Source organism: Amphiura filiformis, chromosome 9, assembly GCF_039555335.1.
Source record: "Amphiura filiformis chromosome 9, Afil_fr2py, whole genome shotgun sequence".
Classification (NCBI taxonomy): Eukaryota; Metazoa; Echinodermata; class Ophiuroidea; order Amphilepidida; family Amphiuridae; genus Amphiura; species Amphiura filiformis.
Window position 1 is genome coordinate 32774351 of NC_092636.1, and position 25540 is coordinate 32799890.

Sequence of the window (25540 nt, forward strand, 5' to 3'; positions counted from 1 at the left end):
TTATTCCGTTAAAAATCTTATTTTAACTTATCAAATTACTAGTTTTTATATTCTATGGTGTCAAATATTTATTCACAACGTTGTAAATACGCATTAAATACGATTAATAACAACAGAGGGCGCTTTTTCTCATTCACTACCCAGAGTCAACCATGGTCAGGTGAGGTGATGACCATGGCTGACAATGCTCAGCCATGCTAAAGCATGGTTGACCATGGTATACTTGAAGTAACCATGGTCAACCATGGTCAGGTGAGGTGATGACCATGGCTGACCATGCTCACACATGCTAAAGCATGGTTGACCATGGTATACTTGAAGTGACCATGGTCAGGTGAGGTGATGACCATGGCTGACCATGCTCACCCATGCTAAAGCATGATTGACCATGGTATACTTGAAGTGACCATGGTCAACCATGGTCAAGTGAGGTGATGAACATGGCTGACCATGCTCACCCATGATAAAGCATGGTTGACCATGGTATACTTAAAAGTGACCATGGTCAACCATGGTCAAGTGAGGTGAAGACCATGGCTGACCATGCTCGGCCATGCTAAAGCATGGTCGACCATGGTATACCATGGTGACCATGGCAACCATGGTTGACCATGGTCAAGCCACCATGGCTGATCATCGCTGACCATAGTTAACCATGGTCAACCATGTTTTGACCATGGTTGACCATGGTTGACCATGCTAGCACGGTTGACATATTCGGGTTCCCCAAAGATTTTTGGCACGTCAAAAGGGGGGCAAAGATTTTTGGCACATCAAAAGGGGGAAAGATTTTTGGCACGTCAAAGGGGGCAAAAGATTTTTTGGCACGGTCAAACTGGGGAAAGCAATTTTTGGCAGACCATTTTGAGAATTCACCACCCCGGGATACACATAATTATTGCACAACCCCTTATTGGTTCACAGGCCTTTGGGTATGTCATGAGCATCACCATTTTACACCTGGATTGGTATCAGTGTTCCATAGGCATGTACGGAAAGCATGAATAACCAACTAGCTTCTTATGCCACATTACATCAAAGCATAACCTATACACAAAAGGTCTAGCTTATATTGTTTACAGTGAAAAGATTTGACATTCAACTTCAAGGTCAATCAAGTTTTAATTGTTCATGAACTTACTGTAGATTTTTCTATACTAGTATAATAAATAAATCATGCATAGTAGACATGGTAGAGTTATTTCACAGAACAGCACTTTATGCTGGAACACTTTTAAGGCTATGGAAAATGATCTGTCCCCCTCCTAACCCCATAGTAATGCACAATATGCTCATCATCATCATTATGTTCCCCCAACATGGAGGGTGCTGGGGAAGGGAAAGGTAGGGAGGAAAATTGAGACAACACTTCTTATAATTCTTAGTTTCAAGTGAATGTGGAATTACCAGTATTGTATAATTTGCACAGTATGCTTTAAAGCCTTAATTGTCCATGCCAGAGAGATCCAGGTGATATGACAAAATCTGGGAACATGAAGGTTGGCCAAATCGGTTCATACTTTGTAAGATTGATGTACTGGATGACATATTTTCACATGCCAGACTAGACCCACCTAACCCCCCTGGGTAGGGAGATATGGGTACCCCCTAATTTGGGGCTTTTGACACAGGAAAATTGCAGTGAAAACAGTTGAAAAATGGCAAAGTTTATGAAGTTTTTTTTCTATCAGCAACTTCTCGATTGGATTTTATTTTGAAATATTTGTCAAGAGCATAGTTTATTTGTAATATAGAACTTGAAATTGCAATGATTGGGGTCTTGGGTTTTCAGGAGGGGGTCATCAATGTTACCCCTCTTTAGCATTTTTAAAAAATGTAAAAAAAGGGTAATTTTTAAAGCCCTTTTATGAAAATATACATCTTAAATATTGATTTTTTTTAATGTCAACATTTTGAGGCTATATTGGTCTACTCCAAACAATAAATGGTAGATTGGGGCGATGTAAAGAATTTGCATAAAATTGGTGTTTCTAGACAGTATTTTCGCCTAATAAATTTCTTGAAAATGATATTGTAAGTCTAAAAATTGGAGGAAACTGAATGTGACAATTCTATTTTTAGTCTTAAAATGCTTAAAATGTTTTCATATGGTGACATTGTTTTAGATTTTTCTAAACAGAATCATGTCAAGTCTGCAGAAGTGTTTCTAAATACAAAACAATTCATATTTAGCTATCTGAGTAAAATGCAAAACAGAAATACTGAATACAAGACTACCTTGTGATAAACCATGATGAACAAAATTGCAATATAAATGTAGGTCCATTATGTAGGCCTACTGTTTATGCTTTTTTTAAAGTATATCATATATATATTGTTTTTATATATTAATAAAAATTATGCCTAAAAGCCCTCAATGTTATGAGTAAGAAACTAAGATATTAGTTGGCTACTGTGATAATAGCTGATAACTAACATAAATCACAAAAGTTTATAAAGGAGTAAGTTAATCATTTCAAATAAATTGGATCACAGTTTACATTCACAAATAATTATTCTAGAAACACTATACTGCAAGTGCCCAATAATCTTAGCCATAGGATGTAGTTCCAGTAGGCCTTCTAGTAGCTGGGGCAGATACCGGTATGGTCTTTTATGATCGTCAATTTCATGCTATGCTGCTTGAACTGTAACTGCCTTATAAATACTGAAGTATTCACTAAATCAAATCAGGATTTTATTCAATTACAATCGCAAATTTCCAATTTGCGATTGTACTATTTTTGGTCAGTTCTTCTTTCTTTCTTCTGTCAAACTTGTAACGAGCCATCGTAGCCATATGCTCTAGGACCCTGTAACCATAAATTATTTGGTCACAAGGACCAATGGGTGGGGGCACAAATGTTACATGACCAACTCGGGGTCAAAGGTCATCCAAAGGTCATTATGGCCAAAATGTGATTTTCACTAAAAATGCTTCTTCTTCCAAATTACATAACACAATGATGTGACTTGCATACCTGCATCGGCTTTAGCCAATGTCTATAAGTTGTACAAAGAATTGGTCATTAAGGGTTGGGGTATGAACGTTTGGACAGTATTTATTGTGGGACATTAGAGCACATCAGACATATCGAATTGCATTCTGAATACGAAGAATGTTATTCTGATATCAAATAATTTTGATTTTTTGAAATTCGCAATTTAATACACATTTTATGGCAAATCATTAAAATTGATATTTTTGATATTTAACAGTACTTGAAGTAAACTTTATAAATCTGATGATTTATACTTAAAGTGTATGTAGATGGGATGAAAAGCCGACGATCAATTGAAAATTTTGACCTTTCGTATTGAAGATATGGATTTTTTTCCCAAAACACCAAGAAAAATTAGGTCTTTTTGGGAAAAAATCCATATCTTCAATATGAAAGGTCAAAATTTTCAATTGACCGTCGGCTTTTTCCTCCTGCTACATACACTTTAAGAATATATCATTAGATTTATATAATTTACTTTTGGACTGTTATATATCAAAATTTGAAAAATATCAAATTTTTATAATTTGTCATAAAATTTGTATTATATTGTAATTTTAAAAAATGAAAATTATTTGATATCAGAAAGACATGCTTCAGATTCAGAATGCAATTCGACAGGTCTGAGGTGCTCTCATGTCCCACAAAAAATACTGTCGAAACGCATAATAAACGCCCATTTTGGATCCCTTAAGGGGTAAAATCTTACAATTGCATTATCTCGACATCCGTAAGGGGTATGGGGCTCAAACTCGGTGACAACAAATCTCATGACCAGGGGAACATTTTACAGGTGTCAGGTCAAAGGTCATGCAGAGGTCAATATTTAGAAATGCATTTTCTGTACATCTGTAAGGGGTACGGGACTCAAACTCTGTGACAAAAAACTTAATGACCAGGGAAATATTTTGGAACACTTTGCAGGGGTCAGGTCAAAGGTTATCTGGGGTCAAATCTTATAATTTCTTTTTCTGGACATCTGTAAGGGGTATGGGGCTCAAACACAGTGACAACAAATCTCATGACCAGGGAAGAAATCAAATGCAGAGGTCAAATTTTAGAAATGTATTTTTTGGACATCTGTCTGGAATGTAATTCATAGGCCTACATTTACATGCGAGATATACAGGCTGTATAAAAACGATTGGTACCAATCCATATTTTGTTTATTAAAAAGCAAACTTCTTGGCACACCATGATATCAGACATAACCTAGATAACTTGCACAGTCATAAAGTGACCTTTGAATGCTTTTGCATGCATCTTTGAACTGGAAATAACATTACAGCAAGATATAATAAATACTTGAGAAGTAAAACATGTTTGATGTATATGATTGAATCAAAGTATCTATTCTGGCTGGAATACTTAGATTGTGCTTGAAATATTTGAGTTATAAAATGGTATACTTTTCAATAAAATATTGGGTAAGTTGGGATGAGTTGTTCTATATTATCAGGATTATCAGGATCAGAAATATCAAGAATCTTGTTTGTTTTATTATGTTCCTTACTTTGTTGGGGTTTTTTTCAGGTTTTTTTTCTTTACAACATAAGTCATTTCTCTTTTTAGGATAAAAGGTAGCCCTAAAAGGCTGTTTAATTTGTCTTTGGTTCTTCTGAAGTGAGTTTACTGTGCTGCTCTGCCCTCTACCTGGTTGCCTCCTAGGCGAATACAGGTTTCAGCCCTGGTTCTCATTGCATCAATTGCGCTATGCATCATCCCTGTCTGCTGCCAGATACTTCTGCGAATGCATTCAGTAATACGCTTATGCGAAGATCTTGGATTTTGCCACAAAGGAAACAAATAAAGTGGTGTGAGGTCTGGTGATCGTGCAGGCCACTCCACAGCATGAGCCATCCCAACCACTCTGTTTGCTATCGTGGACAGAGTGAAAAACAGGTACTTTTATTCAAAAGAGCATATCTTCAAAAGTTGTGAGCCGATTGAAATAATTGTTTTGGTTTATTAAAGCTAACGATTAAAGGTTTCTTTTCATACCGAAATATACGAGTATTTAATCAACTTTTTTAGAAATAGGAGAAAAAGAGGGCGCAATGAGGGGCCTCTTTTATTTGGGACACCTTGAACTTTCAGTTCCATACAACTTCTTATGTGTAAGCTAGAATATCATTTTGACACTTGCCTGTCCTCAACTACAGGGTGTCCCAAAATTATTTATACCAAGAAAGTTGTATTTTTTTAGGTATGAAGGGCATTACTATCGGTTGTATTTTTTAAATTCTAAAATTAACATATATTTAGCTTTCTTAGGAATTTTAGATTTTAGAAATTGGACATTTCTAATAGAAGTTACAGAATAAGTAGGAGACATTATGTGTCATTGTATTGCACATATTAAAATTAGATACAGTGTTGACTACATATTTTTGATATTTTGTTCAAACATGGTATAAAACATAATGCGACACCATGTAGTAAAATTAGGCGACGAAAAGAACGGTAACATGCAAAGTGTCATCATGATTATGCACTATAAATAACTGAATTGCTAGGTCTATAATAACTCATATTTATATGTTGATGCTAAGTAATGTTGTATGATCATAATTTAAATCTTAAGGGAGTGCTGCTTAACAAATAATTGTTTATTTCTTACTTTTGTTACCAGATAATTGTTTATTTTGTACTTTTGTTTGAATCTGTTCATAAACGGTTTGTTTAATCAAACTGTTCTTTAAAATTCTGAGTGTTTGATCAGTATTTTAGGTTTTTCTCATTTTAGATCGAAACAAATCTAGAAACACTTAAATTTTAGTAACATTTTGCTTTTGTTATCCATGTTATTAAAGTTTAAAACCTTACTCAACTTAATAACCAGCTCTAAATAAAGTATGTAGTTGAAATAATCACGTATTTCGTTAATATTACAATATTTTCAGCTTTGTAATAGTGCTTAAATACCATATAGAAACACTGTATTTTCTATAAAAAAAAGCAACACCGCCCCAAGATATTCTAATTACTAACCTTACTCAATTTAATAACCAGCTCTAAATAAAGTATTTAGTTGAAATAATCACGTATTTCGTTAATATTACAATATTTTCAGCTTTGTAATAGTGCTTAAATACCATATAGAAACACTGTATTTTCTATAAAAAAAAGCAACACCGCCCCAAGATATTCTAATTACTAACCTTACTCAACTTAATAACCAGCTCTAAATAAAGTATTTAGATGAAATAATCACGTATTTCGTTAATATTACAATATTTTCAGCTTTGTAATATTGCTTAAATACCATATAGAAACACTGTATTTTCTAAAAAAAGCAACACCGCCCCAAGATATTCTAATTTGTTTCCCACAGCCACATGTTGGGTCACTCTAATCACACCAACAAAAATTCAAAATTTTGATGTATATTTTTTATATTTGCATTTGAATTCATCAAATAAAAATTCAATTTTTAAGACATTTTGAGGGGGGGTATGTTTAGACACTCCCCAGAGCTAAATGATAGGGGTTGGTTGAATGTCAATTGTTCTCTGTAATGCCCGGGGTAGATGCTTCCTACAAATACTTAATTTACTTAAATAACTTCAACCACTTGTGAAAAAATGAGAATACAAAATTGGCTTAAATTCAGGAAAAATTCATCCATTTTAAGGGGTAGATTGTACCAAAACAAATAAGGGCTATAAACCCTTAACAAGGGGGTCAGAATCCTGAAAAAGTTTCAGTGAGAATGTTTCATCAAACACCCCTACTACACCAAATATGGGCAAATTCGGACAACCTTGATGTTCCTGCCACTGCCTGGCTTTCTCCGGCATGATCAATTAATATACAGGGTGTCCCAAAAAAAAGAGGCCCCTCATTGCGCCCTCTTTTTCTCCTATTTTTGAAAAGTTGATCAAATATAATTTGGTATGTAAAGAAACCGTGAGTCGTTAGCTTTAATAAACCAAAACAATTGTATCAATCGGCTCACAACTTTTGAAGATATGCTCTTTTAAAGAAATGTCCACGAAAAGGTTTGCCTACTTCAAAGATTGAAAAGGAGTACACATACCATGCATGAATATCAAACATTCCTCAATGATAACTTGATAAAATAACTTTATTGGAATGGGCTTTACCGTTGGGTTTATGGGCAATGGATTTTGTTAATAGTGTCATTAATTTGTGGGTAAAATGGATGCCAAATGGGACTTCTTTTGCTTTACTTGCAATTACTTATTTTTTCTTGGTTATTTATGCCTTTTGGTTTTATTATGTTTCTTACTTTCTTACTTTGTTGTTTCTTGCTTTCTTTTTATTTATTTACAACATAAGTCATTTCTCTTTTTAGGATAAAAGGTAGCCCTAAAAGGCTGTTTGGTTTGTCTTTAGTTCTTCTGAAGTGAGTTTACTCTGCTGCTCTGCCCTCTAACTGGTTGCCTCCTTGGCGACTACAGGTTTCAGCCCTGGTCCTCATTGCATCAATTATGCTTGCATCCATCCTTGTGCGCCGGATACTTCATGTAATGCATTCAATAATACGTTTGCAAAGATCTTGGATTTTGCCACAAAGGAAAAAAATCAAGTGGTGTGAGGTCAGGTGATCGTGCAGGCCACTCCACAGCATGAGCCATCCCAACCACTCTGTTTGCTATCCGTGGACAGAGTGAAAAACGGGTACTTTTAATCAAAAGCGCATATCTTCAAAAGTTGTGAGCCGATTGAAATAATTGTTTTGGTTTATTAAAGCTAACGATTAAAGGTTTCTTTACATACCAAAATATATTTAATCAACTTTTCATAAATAGGAGAAAAAGAGGGCGCAATGAGGGGCCTCTTTTTTTGGGACACCCTGTACGATCTTTTTAAATTTTTAGATTTTTCTTTTTTCTTCCAAAATGATAATATGCATCATTATGAAAGTTCCAAATACATTTGGACACGAAAAACATTGGGAATTTGCAATGAAACAACATCATAAACTTCTCGAAATATCTCGCACTATTTGGATCAGGACGGCGAGTGCTGCCTCAAGAGTTAGTCTCCTACCCACTCAGTTTATAACGCCCCTCCACATGTGGAGGGAGCGTAACTCAAACTGGCTTTAGGAGACTATGATTTACTGATCGTTCTGACATATTATCATAATCTAAAAATTATGATATGTCGGACCAACAGAAAATCATCCTGTTTTACTACAAATAGGGCGACTTTGACAGTTTGCTCAAAGTGGAACATGTTTAAGTATTACAAATATGCCAAAATCGGTTTTGAAAAAAATAAAGGTATATTCTGAAAAAAAAAGATTGTACATTAAGGCTTTAATTGATAAGAATTAATTGAGTGCGGACTCTGTCTGCGGGTTGTCTTAGAAGCCTGCCGACATTGCTGCACTGCAGCCGACCAGCACAGATGTGCTTCCTTGGTGTGTTCATTTATGATGTTATTTGTTAATTCCATGGTATGTAATTCTTTTGTATGTATTTCATTTGTATTTTTGATGTATTTTGTTTGATCCCTGGGCCAGACTGGAAATCAGTGTGGACCACTGAGTTTGTTCCCCAGGCAAAATAAGATCTAATAAAATAAAATAAAATAAAATAAAATAAGAACATAAAAGTGCAACTTTTCATTTTGTTCCTTCCTCAGGTTTGAGATCACCGTTTCTTTAATTCTCAACCAATTTCAATGAATGAGGTTTTACATCAGTGCTAAATGTACTGGTATTGGCTGCTTGTTTTAATTTTATATCATCTTTGTTAGGCAAGTGTTCACATTCCCCCATCATACCCCTCCCCCCTGCTATGCCCGAGAAAAATGGTTGGGTGAACATTAAATTAGTGACACATCAAAATGGACCAATTTGCCGAATAAATTTTAGTTTGGGCACAGTTCAGGGCACAGTTCAGGGCACAGTTCCTTCTCTCAATAGGCTTCTACCATAGACTGTTTATCAATAGCAGTGGCGTAACCAGAAGGGGGGGGGTGCCAGTGGTTTTGACATGATTAAAATAACACTGTGATCAACACCAAAATCTGAAGTACCAGCTCAATGTTGCTAATTTAACACCAGAGTTTTTGCAGTGTACAAGTAGCTACTTGCAGGACTTGCAAGTTACTTTTAACATGTAACAAGTTACTTTCAAAAGTAAGCAGTCCGGTCCGACTGCCTGATCAGGAAGTACTGCCGAATCAGGCAGTATGTTGCCGAGTCAGGCGACACAGGCTTTGGTAACCCTTCCGAATTTGACAGACTAAGGACTAAATTGTTCATGGTGAATGGTGATTTTATAAAAGATCGGTGGAAATTTTACTTTGACACACATGAGCTACATGTAAGTTGACAATTTTTGATCGGGCGTAAAAAATTCCACCGGGAGGAAAATAATTTAAATAACAAAACAATTTCTAACGGTTTTTTAAAAATTTGATTTAAATATGCAAATTAACTTTATTTTAACTAAATTTGATGAAAAAATACTACTAATTGTACATCCATTGATAATTATATATATTTTACCTACTTCTTTACTCTAAACCAAGAAAGAACGGTATATTAAAAGATGCTCTATTTGAAATAGAGCATTGCATTGTGGGATACCATGCTGCCTGACTCGGCAACATACTGCCTGATTCGGCAGTACTTCCTGATCAGGCAGTCGAACCGGACTGGTAAGGCTCATGTGAACAAAACTATAACTGTGTGTGACTATATAAGGGCTCAATATACGCTGGCGAAGTTACGTAATAATCAGATTAACTACCATAGCAATAAGTGAAAACAATTTTTGAACATACTGCGCTGCACTGATACGTTCACACGGTACATCTGCATTGAACCATATCATGCTGATCACTTGCACCTGTAAGATTAGTATCTTTGACAAGACCAGTATTGTATTCAATCTATAGTTGCAGACATACACAGGTGATGAGTGTAACCTGCTTGTAGTGTAGCGCGATATGTTCAAAATTGTTTTCACCTATTGCTATGGTAATTAATCTGATTAATTACGTAACTTCGCCAGCATATAATCATGATTGATAGGATCACAACAAAATGTTTTAATATTTAAGGCCAGAGTAATGGAAGACACATTCGTCCACGACCGAATTTGAGATTTTTTGATATTTATCAACACTAAGATGTATTCTTTCACTCGAAACTGATAAAATACAACTTGCCAATATTTATTCGTATTTTTGCTTGATTGATTTCACTCTTTTCAACTCTAAAAAGTCACATGGCTCAAGACAGCTTAGTAAATTGGCGGGAAATAATGAGTCAGAAATGCGCGAATGCGAAATATTGTGATTACTCGCGCGATTCTCGTCGCGTGACGCGGCGCAACTCTGCGCGTATATCCAACGCAGTCAAGGTGCATTCGGTATGTTGTTAACGCCAGCAAATGTGATGTAAACAAAACAAAAATTTGTAGTGAAAAAGCCACTTAGATTTTTTAATAATTTTGGATTTTGGCGCACTAAAACCAGACATTATAGATTCATTGGTGCAAAAAGATGCATATTTAGACCATGCACCAGATACAGCTTTTACAAGCGTGAAAGTCTTACCGCTTTTAAAATATAACGGACGTTTTGTGTATTATTTTGACATTTTTTACTAAAACGTCCGATTTCTCAGAGTTCATTTTTGACAATATTGCACGATTTTTGTGACAAGATAACTAGAAAAATATGCAAGCAAAAGGTAAACTTTTTGCACTATCGCTTAGAGCATATCAAAGTCTGGGGAAGGTTTTCTCATTTTTTTTTTTTTTTTTTTTTGAACAAAAATATACACCATTATGTGCAATTTTTTGCTTAATAGAGTGACAAAGTGGCTTTTTTCACATGTTTTTTTCAATATTTCGAAAAAAAGACGAATTTCAAAAAAATAAAAAACCTTCCCTAAGTTCATGTCTCTTCTCCATGAAAAACTAACTAAAATATTTTTACTCGAACAGATTTTTTTAAAGTTGTCACAAAAAATTGGGGTAAAAAGTGTATTTTTGTGATTTTCTCAAAAACTCGATATTTTTGAACAAATCTGACGTCACCATGGGATTCCTTGACTCATTTCCTTTCCAAAAATGTATAGTTTTATATACTTTGGACATACAATTCAAAAATAATGATGCTCGAAAAGGTCCATGTTCTCTCCCATTACTCTGCCCTTAAATGACATCGAGGGTTGAGAGCCAAAAAGCCTCAACTCACACTCATCTGCTCCCACAAAATGAGCATAAAATCACCAGGTCACTATGGAAGATACAGTCCATTACTCATGACAAAATTCAATAGAAAACAAAAGACTTTGTGGAGGAAATATTGATTTTTGAAGACCAAGCAAGGAGCCAACTTTATGCTCATTTTGTGAAAGCTGGTCATATTGAATTACAACTTTCATGACTTTCTGGTTCTGATACCCTCATATGTTGGGCTGGCTAAAAAGGTAATGAAATCATTTTAAAATGATTTGAACAGAAAAAACATATAGAAAATGTTGGCAACATGTTATTGTAAAATATATTTTTATTGCAAAAATGTTTTGCAGCAAGTTTTCAAAAATATGTTAGAAAATGTAGAATATTATTTAAATGATTTATACCATTTATTTACCCTTTATATAGACCAACATTTCAATTTTTTTAATGAAACATTTGGACACATTTACAAGCAGGGGCGGATACAGGATTTCGAGAAAGGGGGGGGCACACTCCTGAAAATTAAAAAATGTAAGAAATGGCCTTGGCGGCATGCCGGAGGCTTCTGCGACGCAGGGGTGTCTGAGGGGGATGTGCCCCCTGAGAAGTGAGAAACTTTTGGAAAATGAAGACCCAAGTGAAGCCATTTGGTGGACCATTTTGTCAACATTATTGTGTAAAATTTTAGTTTGAAAAAGCCTAAAATTTGCAAAAAGATGGCCCAATTGAAGCCATTCGTGGACAAGTTTTGACCTCTTTTGTAAAATTATTGTTTTATATGTACCCGTAACGCTATGCGACATGGGGGGTGTCTGAGGATGCCCCTCAGAAATGAGAAACATTTGCAAAATAAAAACCTAATTGAAGCCATTTGGTGGACCATTTTGGCACTATTATGGTGTAAAATTTGAGTTTGAAAAAGCCGAAAATATAAAATTTGCGAAATGACAGGCCAATTGAAGCCACCTTTTTTCACTGTTATTGCAAAGTATTCTAAATTCAGAGTGCTGGGTGTGAAATACAGAAGCGAAAACGGGCAGTTGTTTACATGGGGTGTCTGATGTTCCCCCTCCGAAATTTGGAAAGTTTGCAAAATGAAGGTCCAATTGAAGCCATTTGGTGCATCTGTTTGACACTATACGAGAGTATATCATGTTTTTACAGATGCACCAAATGGCTTCAATTGGACCTTCGCAAACTCAATTTGTAAAAGGTTACACTGACACTTTAATAGACCTAAGACTGCAGTGGCGTAGCCAGCACTTTTTCAGAGGGGGGGGGGCAAACGGGGGCAAGACAAATTTTAAGGGGGCACCTTTTGGCAACAAAATCAGTTTATGGTACAAATGCGCGCGAAAAATTTGTGAGCTACTGTGCGGTTTATTTGGCATGGGCCTACTAATTACGTGCAATTTAACTTTTCCCTTCTCCTTTCTCTTCTCTTTTCTCCTTTTTTCTTTCTCTTCTCTTCTCTCTTTTCCTCTTTTTTTTTTGGAGAGGGGAGGAAGGGGCCCGCCCCCTGAATCTGGCGCCTGGAGAGTGCCACCCGGTGTATGATACTCACTACAGATTTATTAGGCTATAAGCCCGAAGATTTTCTTTCTTTCTTTTTATGTTGTTCCCGGTTTTCTTTTTTCTTTCTTTTCTTTTCTTTTTTCCCTTTCTTTTCTTTTCCTCTTTTCTTTCCCTCCTTCCCTTCTCTTTCTTTTCTTCTTTTTTTATTTTTTGGGATCCGCCAAAAGGGGGGGCACGGGCCAGCTGTGCCCCCCTCTAAATCCGCGCATGTTTACAAGGTCATACATCTGAAGTGTTTGGAGAATTTTGCCGGAGACCATAAAAACTTGACAGGAGTTATCTTAGACTACTCCATAGCCGTCCACTTGCCCATTGTCATGATTGTGCATACTCTGGATATTGCATTTAAGCTTAAAACTCTGATTTAATTAATTTGTGCACAATTGATAGATTTTCACAACTGATCATCTTTTCAGTCACCGTACTCCCTCTGTATGTTAGCTTCCCAAGTGGACTACTGTCTTTGGATTGCGGTTAACATTTTTAACATGGGACTCTATGGAGAGTTAGGTCAATTTCTGGCCTAACTAAAATTGGTCATGATGTAAATCATGTAATGCATCTTTAAATGAATCTGGCTTGCATTGGTCGCCCAGATCTCGTTATTGTTTAAATCCTCATTAACTATACATGGTACACATCTATCTTTGGAATGCGGCGCTTTTGTGCTGGCGCGAAAGTTGGTGGATGAACGTATACGCATCTAGCGTGTATTGTACCACCATGCTTAGTCTTGTGGTTAGATTTGATTGATAAACAAGTATGATTGACAGTGTGTTTTAGAGAACGAAGTCCCTGGGTAAAGTTCTGCTTAAAAGTGAAAGTCCATAGTTGATTTTAAACTCATAATAAACTGGCAGATTCTAAAATTAGAATTGCTCAGTATTGAAGTTCCATTATAGTTATGCCATTATGATATGTTGCATTCAATAATATAAGCCTCACGATACTTTACTTTTACTGTCACAAATATAATTATATAAACTTTTTCATAACCATTTTATACTAGTATTTTGATGTAATAAATATCAGTATAATTTCGAGTTCAACTGAATGTGTTCATCATGATTAATAACATATTTTTATTTATCAAAAATCGACTATGGCATAGTCTAGAGTTATCTACGAACAAGTAAACCTACAAATTTGTGTCTCAACCCCATTAGCTCAGTTGGTAAAGCGCAGGACTTTGGTACAATTTCATATTTTCAAAAGTGCTCATATTTACATGCTGACCACATGTCAAGTTTTTACGGTATGACTGTAACCAGGTGGTTAGGCATACCAGTAAATATTTTTAATTGCATGTTGAAATAGGACTATATTAAATACTCTACTATATTAAATTTTATGACACTATGAATATTTCTGCAACAGATGAATTTTGTGCATGCATATTTTACCACATAATAAAAATCCTTTAGCTACCATGATTTTAATATACCAGCATGATTGACCAGTGGAAGTACTGAATATACCAATCCGAGTATCCTATTCATTGAGACTCTGTGGGATATATTATTTTAATATTTTCACAACAAAGTAGACTTGGTGGATGAGAGGTTCCAGACCCATAACCAGGATTTACTTTTTTTTTTTTTTTTGGGGGGGCTACTTGAATTATATTTTGACAGGGGTGTCACTGGAACTCTGAAACCATGCATATTTAGGGATTTTTAACTCCCCCCCTAAAAAAAAACCAAAATAAAAACAAACAACAACGAACAAACAAAAAACAAACAACCAGCTGATTTGACAGTTTTTGTCCAATTTATTTCTGAAACCAGAACCCATGTTTGATTTTTTTAACTTAAATAAAGGCCGTTCTTAATTGATTTTGAGTTTACTGTTTCCTTCCTGCATCCAAAATTGAGAATTGCAAATAATTATTTGAATTTTATTTCACATTTTCTCTGTTAAATTGGGCTGTGACCACTTGTTTCAAAACAATAATAATTAATAATCAATAATCAATAATCAATAATTATTAATTATTAATTATTAATTATTAATTATTAATTATTAATTATTAATTATTAATTAAAAGTACCTTTTTAAAAATCTTAAACAGTAAACTAAGAATCAATTGTGAAGGGACTCAAATCACGACCCATGTTTAGGGTATTTATTTTCCTTAAATCAGGACCCCTGTTTAGCTTTTCGCCAGCCCATTCGGGCTGGTACCTGTTTCAGGTTTGGGGTCAGTTTACTCAAGAGATTATATTTTAGTGGTATTGGAATGATTTTTTTTTTTACTTTTTGTGGTTAAATTTTTTTAAATATTTTAATTGATTTGTTAGGAAAAGTAAGTATGTTTTGCCGTTTCAACGAACAAAACGAGTGAGTATTACCAAAGTTATGTTTGAACTAATTAATTATGACTTTAAAAGTTTAAAGGCCTAAATGTAACAATAATAGTTAATATATATAGCATCATATCAGAGGATGATTTAAGCACTTCCCAGCAAGTCTTGCGGTTAGCACAGCTGTGTGAGTGAGCATGACACCACTGCCCGCCCACTGCATACACACGTGCATGGTTAAATTTGAATTTGGACTGATATATTTACAATAAATACACATTCAAAATGCCAGTCGATTTCACATTTTATGTTATCTACAGAAGGTGTGAATTATCCTTCATGCATACATCACTTTAGATCTGAAATCGACCAAGTAATAATGACACACGGGCAATTCTAAAACAACATCTTTTGCACAGAGTTCAATGGGATTTGAAAAGTAAAGTGGCAGTTGAAACTCTAGTGATAACACTTTTACAGTGCATGATGGGGCTTCCTTAAATCATCCTCTGGCATCATATGGTCAGCAGAAGAAAATCTGACATCACCTATGATGTCATATCAGTGTCCTTGACCGGGGTCCTTACTCCTTGACCACTGAACAGCGTGATATCATGTTGATAACAGATCTATAGAATCAAAATCTTCATCATATCCTCGGATCATATCACAGATTCTCAACAATCTGTGATCATATGGACCATATTGATGTGAAAGTAGTTATCTATCATATCCTGTGTCGTTTTATGGATAAAAATGACTCAAAATGTTATTGATGAAATGGTTGCTATCATAAACATCAGTTTTGTCTTTTCAACGGGAAAATCCGATGCAAAATATAGTTTTTAGGGCCTAGCTATAATATGGGCATAATTTATGCATATAGTATTGAACAATGTACCCCATTTGACATGCACTTATAGATAAATAAATTGTCTTACTTTATTAATTTAATAACTTCTTTATTATAAATAAAATGACACATAACTATTTGATTCATAAAATTACATTCAACAAAATGATTGAAGAGAAAACACACAAGGCACTAGGCAGACTGTTATAGAATGGAGTATGTAAGATGTTATGTCCATAGCTTCGCAGGAGTTTCCGACTAGCAATCAACATGATCAGCACATTCAGAAAAACACAGTTTAAGAGTGAAGATTGTAGTGAGTAACCAGTCCTTTATAAATGTGCTGGCCACTATCTATTATAATATAGTAGGCTTAAACTATACATTGCGAATTAATTAAGTTATTTTAAAATAAAATGTACATGTAAGTTAACTCAAACCGGCAGTGTATATATCGAAAGCAGTGAAATCGGACATTCCTAAGCGAAGATATTGAGTTCGTAAGTTCTGGTATTACAAAATTGGAAATTGAGATATCGTGGGTAAAAAGCTGAAAAGACAAAAAAAAACAACGACAACAACAACAACAACAACAACAAAACAAACAGACCAGAACAATTTGGAGTACATGTAATCAATTAAAAGAGTTGACATGAGATTAGGAATTAATGTTTTCTGCTGTTTCAGTGTGCATGTTCTCATCGTTGATGGTTTGGTGGACTGTCATGTAGATGTAAGCGTGATCCTAAAAATGCCTTTCACATTGACCAAAACTAATTACAAGACCTCTTCTACATTGAGGCTGGCTTTCCCTTTTAAAGGGAATTTTTATTAGGAATTTCTTGCAAATAAGCGACCCATTAGAGCCAGGGTTGTAGCTACGCCAGCAGTGAAGCAGCCCACCACTCACTTCTGGAGCCCACCACTGAAGGTTCATTTTGATGCTAGAGCATACCACTCAAACTAATAAACAATGTGTATTTTTACCAAATTTTTGTTCTGTAAATTGCCGCCCGACACTCAAAAACTGCTAGCTATAACCCTGATTGAAGCGGCACATCCCTGTATACTTGTGAGATTTCAACTTTTTTTCTGAAATATAAGTAGACCTTTTGTGAATTTTTACTTAAAGGAGGATTTCGTGATCCTAGCATCCTCTTTTTATGACATTTTTCAGTAGATATCCACGAAAAAGCTCATTCCCAAAATTTCAGTTGATTCCGATTTTGCGTTTGCGAGTTATGCATGATTATGTGTATTACACTACTCCATAGACAATGTGTTGTAATTTCGTTCTGGTATACCAGAACAAAATTCAAATTTCACGATATCTTTGCTAAACGAATTAATCTGCAAGAATTTTTTGTTACATAAACATTATGTAGACCGATGTTTCCAGTGATATAAAAATCTCAACTTTTTTTGAGAAAAGTGGGGGATGATGCTGTGGATCCGGGCTGTGGATCACGAAATGCCCCTTTAAAAGGATGATTTTCAATACTTGAACTCAAAGAAGACCTCTTTATTTGGATTGGCATTTTATTTGATGGATGAGTGTGTTGCAACCCTTGACTACAGCTTTGAGGGGTTCATCACACCCCCTGCACTTCCTGGCTTTGGACACACCCCATATACCCATATTAACTACACCAATATGGAATCTGATTAATGTGCAAAACTGGAAGCCAGAAATGTTTTAATACCCACCTAAATTCAATATGCATCATAAGCATGATAAGGCTAAACGAATGTTGTCTCAAAGCACTTGACAAATTCAAAAACAAATACGCAATGCAGAACTTTGCTGTTGTTTTTTTTAAATATTTTTTTAAACTTAATTTTGAATTAAGATGTCATTTCCGAGTGTTCAAAAGTAGGCAGCATAAAATTGTGGTTAATTTACACAATTCAAGTATCAATTGTTTTTTACCTATAATCGAATCAGGTTAATTTTCTTCAAAATATTTCTCAGAATTTCATTATTTTACAGCAAAAAAATGAATTTGCAGTTTCAACTGAAATTTACGCGCTAAGAAAACCGAATGCATGTGGGCACTTTGAGACATGATTTTTTTTGTGTTTAGCCTAAGACATATTGTATTTCCCTTTTAAACTGACCCAAAAATCTTTTTAACCCCTGAGCACTACCTGCCGATCTAACATTGCCTCTGATTGGTCAATTACATGATATCTTTACTTTAATCACCAATCAGAATGGAGCTTTGCAAATAATTCACCCCAATTTTTTTTGCGTGGTGAAATTATTCTAACAATGTTGCTGATTGGGCCTATTGATAATGAAAACTTCTTTTTAGCCAATCGGCAGGTAGTTCTCATGGGGTTAAACAAATAATGGAAAGTACATACTTACAGCCAATATTCTTCACTAGCTCGAACTCGTTTCATGGGTTCCATCGTTGAGTTCAAAAATGTCTCGTTCCCAGCGTGCCATTAACAACATACGTAACAAGGTTGGCCATTGTTGTTCCTTCATTCTCCATGGCTGGGGTTGTCATGGACATCACAGATGAATTACCAGTGGTGTTTAGGTTAAATATACCCTCGGAGATGGAGGGTCTCTCATAACAGTTTTCTGTGTTCCATGTGTGATTACAACCCACCCATGGCAAGGGATTGCTGAAGGATGAGAACATGTAGTGTAGAGTATAGGCAATGATTAGATTGTAGTACATGCAGAAGTAAGCAGATACAAGGGCCATGGCGATCCCAACACCTAAAACAAAAACAAGAAAGAAGACATTTGCAAGTTTCCTTGGAATGGTGGTTCCAGGCCCATACACAGGGTTTGGTTTTTTTTTACTCTTTTTGGGTCAAAAAAGGTCCAAATTTTGGGAAGAAAGTCCACTTTTCACAAAATTACCCCCCCCACTGAAAAAGGTCCATTTTTCAAAATCAGCACCTGGGTGGTTCATACGGACCTGGGTGGTTCATATCTTGTAAGTATCCACTGAAATGAGACGGCATATTACAGATTCATGTTTATAATAATTACAAATGAACAGTTCAGTAATTTGCCATCTTCGTAACAGGTTGTCCGTTAAAAAGGTATCTCTTTACATCCTAGGCTTTCATAAAATAAAAAATATTGATGCAAAAAATACACAAAACAAGTACTGAATTCAGATGTTCTCAAGTTTGGTTTGGGTAGGGATGTGCATGCCTCAAGAGAATGTGAAAGTGGACCTATCCATATTAGGGTGCATCATCCGCCCCTTTTTGTCAGAGTTTTGTTTCACAAATTTTCTGCTCTTTCAAACTCAAATTTTACACAATAATAGCGTCAAAATGGTCCACCAAATGGCTTCAATTAGGTCTTCATTTTGCAAAAGTTTCTCACTACTGAGGGCGCACATCCCCTTCAGACACCCCTGTGTCGTGCAAACAATTGATTTTATACAATAATATTGGAAACTTGTCCATGAATGGGAAATGAGCCATCATGGTCATTTTACAAATTTTCCGGTCTTTCAAACTCAAATTTTACACAATAATAGTGTCAAAACGGTCCACCACCAGCTTGATTTTTGTTTCGATTGACATGGATCCGGGGCAGGGATGGGCTTCTCCAGAGGCGTTCCAGTTTTCAGAAAGCTGCCCAGGCTAGTGCCTTTCTTCTTTTTAGGTCTCCAACACTAGAGCCCATCTTGTAACCCAAATACTTGAAGTCTGTGACATGGTTGATGGTACTACCCGGGAAGGGGGGGGGGGGACTCACATGTAAAGATGGTACAGGTATGTGCGGCGGTCAAGGGTCCCTTTTTCAGGCTCTCTGGCAGTTCTTCAAGACCCTCATTTGCATCGTGCTCCAGTTCATTGAGCCTCAAACTCTGAAAATTTGAGCTCTTGAGCTCAAATTTGGAAAAATTTGAATTTTTTTAGCTCCAAAGCCTACAATTTGGCTCAATTTTAGTTCACAGATATCCACAAAAATGTGAAATTTCAGTTCATCAAGCCCATATTTTGTCCCCGGATTTTTCCCCCAAATCAGTTCTTAGTTCTCAAAGTTTGGCGCTTTGCGCCGCACACCCCTATCAAAATTTAAGTTGAGTGCCCCCTCCCCCAGTACTACCCTAGACTTCAATCGAGAGTACCATAGATGGAGAGTACCATAGATGGTACTACTATTGAAACTTACCTTTGAACAAAGGAGTAATGTTCCAACAGCTGATGCATCCCAGACTTGTAAATTGACCAAATGACACCTCAAGAAACATAACAGGAATAGCTGCTACTGCTAGGGTTATACAATATGGTATCAAAAATGCACCTGTGAAAAAAATAACAATTATTATTAAATTATATACAGGTACATACATTCATTGAAATTGAGGGTAAGAAATACATGTAAGTAATAAACAACAGAAATAACAACAGAAAATCTTATTTTTCTTCAGGTCTCGGCATAGCTCGTTCACATAGCGGTTTCATTGTCCCACTGGCCTACGTAGATTGCCTAGCGATCGGAGTGTTATCGTCAGAGCACCTCGGGACTAGTCTCGACAAGTCTCAAACTAAAAAACTTTCAAGACCAAGACCAAGACTTTTGAGGTCCCAGACTGAGACCTTGATGATATCCAAGACTGAGACAGAGACCTGCAAACCCAGGTCTGGAGACCTAACAGCACTACCCTGTATGATGATCTATCCAGCATGTTCTGGCTTCCCTTTTATATGATTCATATTCTTTTCTTCTTTCATTGTCATTTTTGTTTGTTTTTCCTTCCCTTCCCATCTCCTTTTATTCCTATTCCCTATTTCCCTTTTCTCTTGTTCTTTTTCCTTTCTACTTTCATCTTTCCATTCCTTGCCTGGTCTTCTTTCCTTCTTGTTCATATTTTGTTCCAGTTCTTCCAATTTCCTTGAATTGCTTCCCCTTTATCATAAACTAAATGTGTGGGTTTTTTTACTCAAGTTGTCTTTTCCCTTCTTTTGTTCCCCTTCTTTATTTTCCTTCGCCATCATCCCTCTTTAGGCATAAACATTAGACATAAAAATTAGGGTACAAGTAGGTCGGTCGGCATCTTTTTTTTATTATTATTTTCTACACACACATTTTAAGCTGTAAATTATGTATGATAAAGGCCTTGGAACTTTTTTGTTTCTTTTTTCTTAAATTTTATTTATTTATTTATTTATTTTTTGCAAAAATATAAGTAAAAAGGTCTAGGGTCGGGCCTATTTCTAGGGTTGGTCGGGTTACGCCAATCAAACAATTATTTTAGGCCTTATTCAGTGCACTTTTTTTCTATTTACCCTTGATTCCTTTCTCTTGGCTTTCTTTCCCGTTAAGCTCTTTCTTTCCATTTTCTCTCTTCGGGTTTTCCTCTCCTTATTTTCCCTTCTTTTCCTTTTTTTCTACTTTTCTTTGTCTTTGTTCTGTTACCACTGCAAAATTTCCCTCAAAAATTCCCCGACCCGATGCTATAAATGTTTGATTTGAGGCCTTTTTGGCCATTTTCAGTCACCTTTTGCCCCTGAAAGTCACCTTGTCCCATTTCCCCCTCCCCCTTGGCGTCCCCTGAACAACAATCCTTGTTACTCACTTGGGAAAAATATAGGGAGGTGCAATAGCCCTACACTGCAAAAATAGCATCCAGAGAAGGAAAAAAAAACTTTCCTGTAATTTGTTTGTAAACATGTTTAAATTGTTAAAATGGGAGGGTGACATTGACAACACCAAGAATATTTCTGTGTGGTGGTGAAAGTGAAACTGGGGCACATTTTGAATGATGTTATATTTTGCCTAAAGTGGAAGGATTTTAAGTGAATTTTTATTCTGAGTGGAGGAAGTGGCCCAAGTTTAGGGGTAAATGTCCGCAATGCCCCATGGTGCCACTACTAAAGTGGGATGGGCAAGACATTTTTGACATATAAGTATTAAATATGGGATTCAATATCAACAGATAAATCTAAGATATACATCCAAGATGGTTGAAATCATCCAAAGGTCTCAACCAAAATGGGAGCTAAATAATTAATTGGACTTGATACAGCTACATTGCTTTACAGAACTGCATGTTTCGTAATGGTCACTATTATACCGAGTATTGACTCGTTGTCTGCAATGTCAAGTATGTCTGCAATGTCAAGTAGGCCTATAGATATTCAAAATATTATGTCAAGTATGTCCATTCAAAATATTATGGTCTAGTACACTGGTTATATTGTTATTATGTAACTTTATGCAATCATTTTGATTTTAAGTTATATCATGTGACACCATGATAGGCAGTGTGTATATTTTTGTGATTACCTCATATGGTTATATGTGCTTCGGAGGAGTGAGGCCCTTCAACCTTACGAAACAGTTCTGTAAGGGACACACCATTCGATTCTCGGGGGCATGGGAGTTTTTTAAAATTTTAATGTATACCTTTATACAGATTTGGGTGGAGAATTTTTATTTTTTTTTACTTGCGAGCTTAACGAGAGAAAAAAAAACAACTTTTTAAGTTCTTGGTCAAAAAATTTCGTCCTAACTAGAGCAATTAAGGGGGTACTACTAAGTCCGTGATTTTTGTTACTTGATTCTCAGAAAACATGCCGAAATGCATGTTTTTGGCTCTTTTTTCAAGAAATTAGTAAAATAGTGAACTTTTTCTTTTATCTCCAGTTAGGACTAAATGAATGCTGAGGATTGAGCTATGTTTCATTTGACAGAACTTGATAATGTTTTTTAATCCCAAAAAATTAGTGCTGTATTTTTCTGGAATGGGGAGTAGATGCCAAATCGAGATCCATTGCTGGGCAAATATGAGCCCTTTTCACCCCCAAGCTTTTGCATTGTCAAAGGAAATCTTACAAGAAATAATGATTTACAATGTACTTTGAATATAGCAAAATGTTCAACATACAAAATGAAGCTGGCAATGATTTTAGTCAAACATATTGCCATATATTGGAATAAAAAGTTGTAGTAAAAAAGGTATATCTCTCAAACATTTTACCAAAAAGCTATTTTATATGCTTTGCTTATTTATTTTTTTTATTTATTTTTTTTTAAAGGAGAAATGTGCTTTGCTTTTCCCCCCTTTTTTAGAACATGCTAAGTGCTAGCAGGATTTAAAAAAATGTTTTTATACCACTTTGTCTTTCTTTTTGTCACAACTTGATGCGGCCACTTTTTTTATATAAATTATGTAACTTTAAAAAAAGCCTGAAGAAGGCCCAGAGCATACGTGCTATGGCTTATACACACTGGTTTAGCTCAGGTTTGAGACAAACCTTTTTTATACTGCTTGCAGTGCTTGGTCAGCACAAAAAGGTATAGGATAGTGGAAAACCTGTTTTGTGTAGGCCTATGTTATTTTCTGTTGAAACAAATATTTAAAAAAAAGAAATTGAAAGTACACCCTGGGTGTATATAACTATAACTAAATTGCATTAGGTTTGCTTGCTCCCTACTCTCTAAATGTAAAAGAGTGAAAATTTCACTCAGAACTTGGAGTGATTTCATTCTCACTCTATTCGAGCGGTTCTAGTCGTTCTTTTAGAGTGAAAAAAAGCTTCTACTCGGTCAATGTAGATTCACTCCTTACAGAGTGATCCAAAATTACCGCTCAATTTCAGAGTGAAATTACAATCACTCTTTTGGAGTGAATCCACAGTTCGTACAGCCAATCAGAAAGCCGGATTTTCACGCTGAGAGCCGAAAAAATAGTGATTATTCATGCGGCGAATAGTCGTTGCAGCAATGGCGGTGGAGTTGTCAGTAGCAGTTTGGCGAAGAAATAGCCAATATTTTCGTTGGTAAGTACTCTCTAAATGTAAAAGAGTGAAAATTTCACTCGGAACTTGGAGTGATTTCATTCTCACTCTATTCGAGCGGTTAGTCGTTCTTTTAGAGTGAAAAAAAGCTTCTACTCGGTCAATCTAGATTCACTCCTTACAGAGTGATCCAAAATTACCGCTCAAATTCAGAGTGAAATCAGAATCACTCTTTGCGGAGTGAATCCACAGTTCGTACAGCCAATCAGAAAGCGGATTTTCGCATCGAAAAAATTGTGATTATTCATTCGCTAATTAATCGTTGCAGCAATGGCGGTGGAGTTGTCAGTAGTCAGGAATGGGCGAGGCAGTTTGGCGAAGAAATAGCCAATATTTTCGTTGGTAAGTATACTTTGAACTATTTTATTTATATGTTGAATCATTGCAGATTGAAATCGACAACTAAAAATCTGATGTTACTGTCTCAAAGGTGATAATTGTACCCATGAAGCTTCTTCATTTGTTGAACACATTGATTCACATTGTCCGTCCGGCATTACGGTGGCACACTCATGGACTGCTATGCATACCTGGTACATGTATTACTTCATAAACCTGTAAATGATTGAGTGTATTTGTGTAATAATTGTAATGTTTGTTATACTGCGTCAGCCTTTTTATTGTTAGTATGTACCCGATCACATCTCCGAGTCCGATGCGCTAGTCATGCTATACATACCAGTAGCCACAGGATCACATGCAGCAAGGCCAGGCCATACCTAGCTAGGCTTAGGCCATAGCCACAGGATCACATGCAGCAAGGCCAGGCCATACCTAGCTAGGCTTAGGCCATAGGGCCAGGCATGTTATCTCTGACCAGTCTCTAATTTATCATGTTTATATACTGCAGCATGTTATATCTGCATGTGTGATGCCAAAAGTCACAGAGGACTATAGGCCTCTATGTCTGACCAGTCTCCAAAAGGCTTTACTATAGTACAGCACGTCTACCTGCATGTGTGATGCTAGGCCTATAGTCCTACATCACTAAGCTTTTAAGCATGCCAAAATTACCATTTTAATCTTAATTAACATGTAAAAACCCTTACCAAACATTCTGGTTAATTTAGCCTGAATCTAAACAGAAATTATTCTAAGACCAATAAATTAACCAGAATATCAATTTCTGGTTAACAAATTAACCAGAATATCAATTCTGGTTATTTAATAAACAGAAATCATAACCAGAATCAAAAATATGGCTATATATTAGCCAGATTTGGTATTCTGGCTAATTATTTTTCAGGCTAATTATGGTCACATGATATTAGGTCAGAGGTCACCAACTGTAAGGAAGCATGACTACTGATAAGGCTGCAGAAACTGCCACAACTTTTTGAAAAATTAACAGTTTAAAGGGTATTTTAGGGTCCTTTAACATTGTGTAGTTGATAGGGAACATACCAGCTATGTCTGTGGAAGGAAGATCAGCTGTTCGTAAGTTTCAAAGCCTGAATTTTGTCATTCTTTTTCCCCAGGAAACATTGCCTAGAAAGGTTGTTGAATTCAGCAGACATGCATGCATGTATCATTTATTTATAATACAATGAATAATTATGTGGGTATACTGCAGGTTGATGCTGGCTGACCCAGGTGAAATGTGTTACTGATGTTGTTGGGGTGTTAATTATGCTCATGTCTTGGGGAGGTTGTACTTTGAAGAGGGGGGGGGGTATTTAGCGAGTTCAAATATGGCGAGTTGTCATTGGGAGAGTTCAAATAAGGTTGTCACATCATAGTGGTACGTTTGTATTGGTTTTAAAGTTAGGATGATTTGGTGGGCAATGTTGATATATTGGGATGTTTCTACTTTGAAGTGGGGGGGGAGGGTCATTGGAGAGTTTA

The 25540-nt window shown here is 35.9% G+C and overlaps 1 long non-coding RNA gene and 1 pseudogene across 1 annotated transcript; one reads left to right on the forward strand and one right to left on the reverse strand.

The window, feature by feature from the left end:
• Positions 1-25540, reverse strand: part of LOC140160890 (sodium- and chloride-dependent glycine transporter 1-like) — a 61173-nt pseudogene that overhangs the window by 24608 nt on the left and 11025 nt on the right.
• Positions 2835-4146, forward strand: LOC140160891 (uncharacterized). Its single transcript, XR_011860025.1, has 3 exons — positions 2835-3035; positions 3698-3820; positions 4052-4146. It is a non-coding gene; the product is annotated as an uncharacterized lncRNA (long non-coding RNA).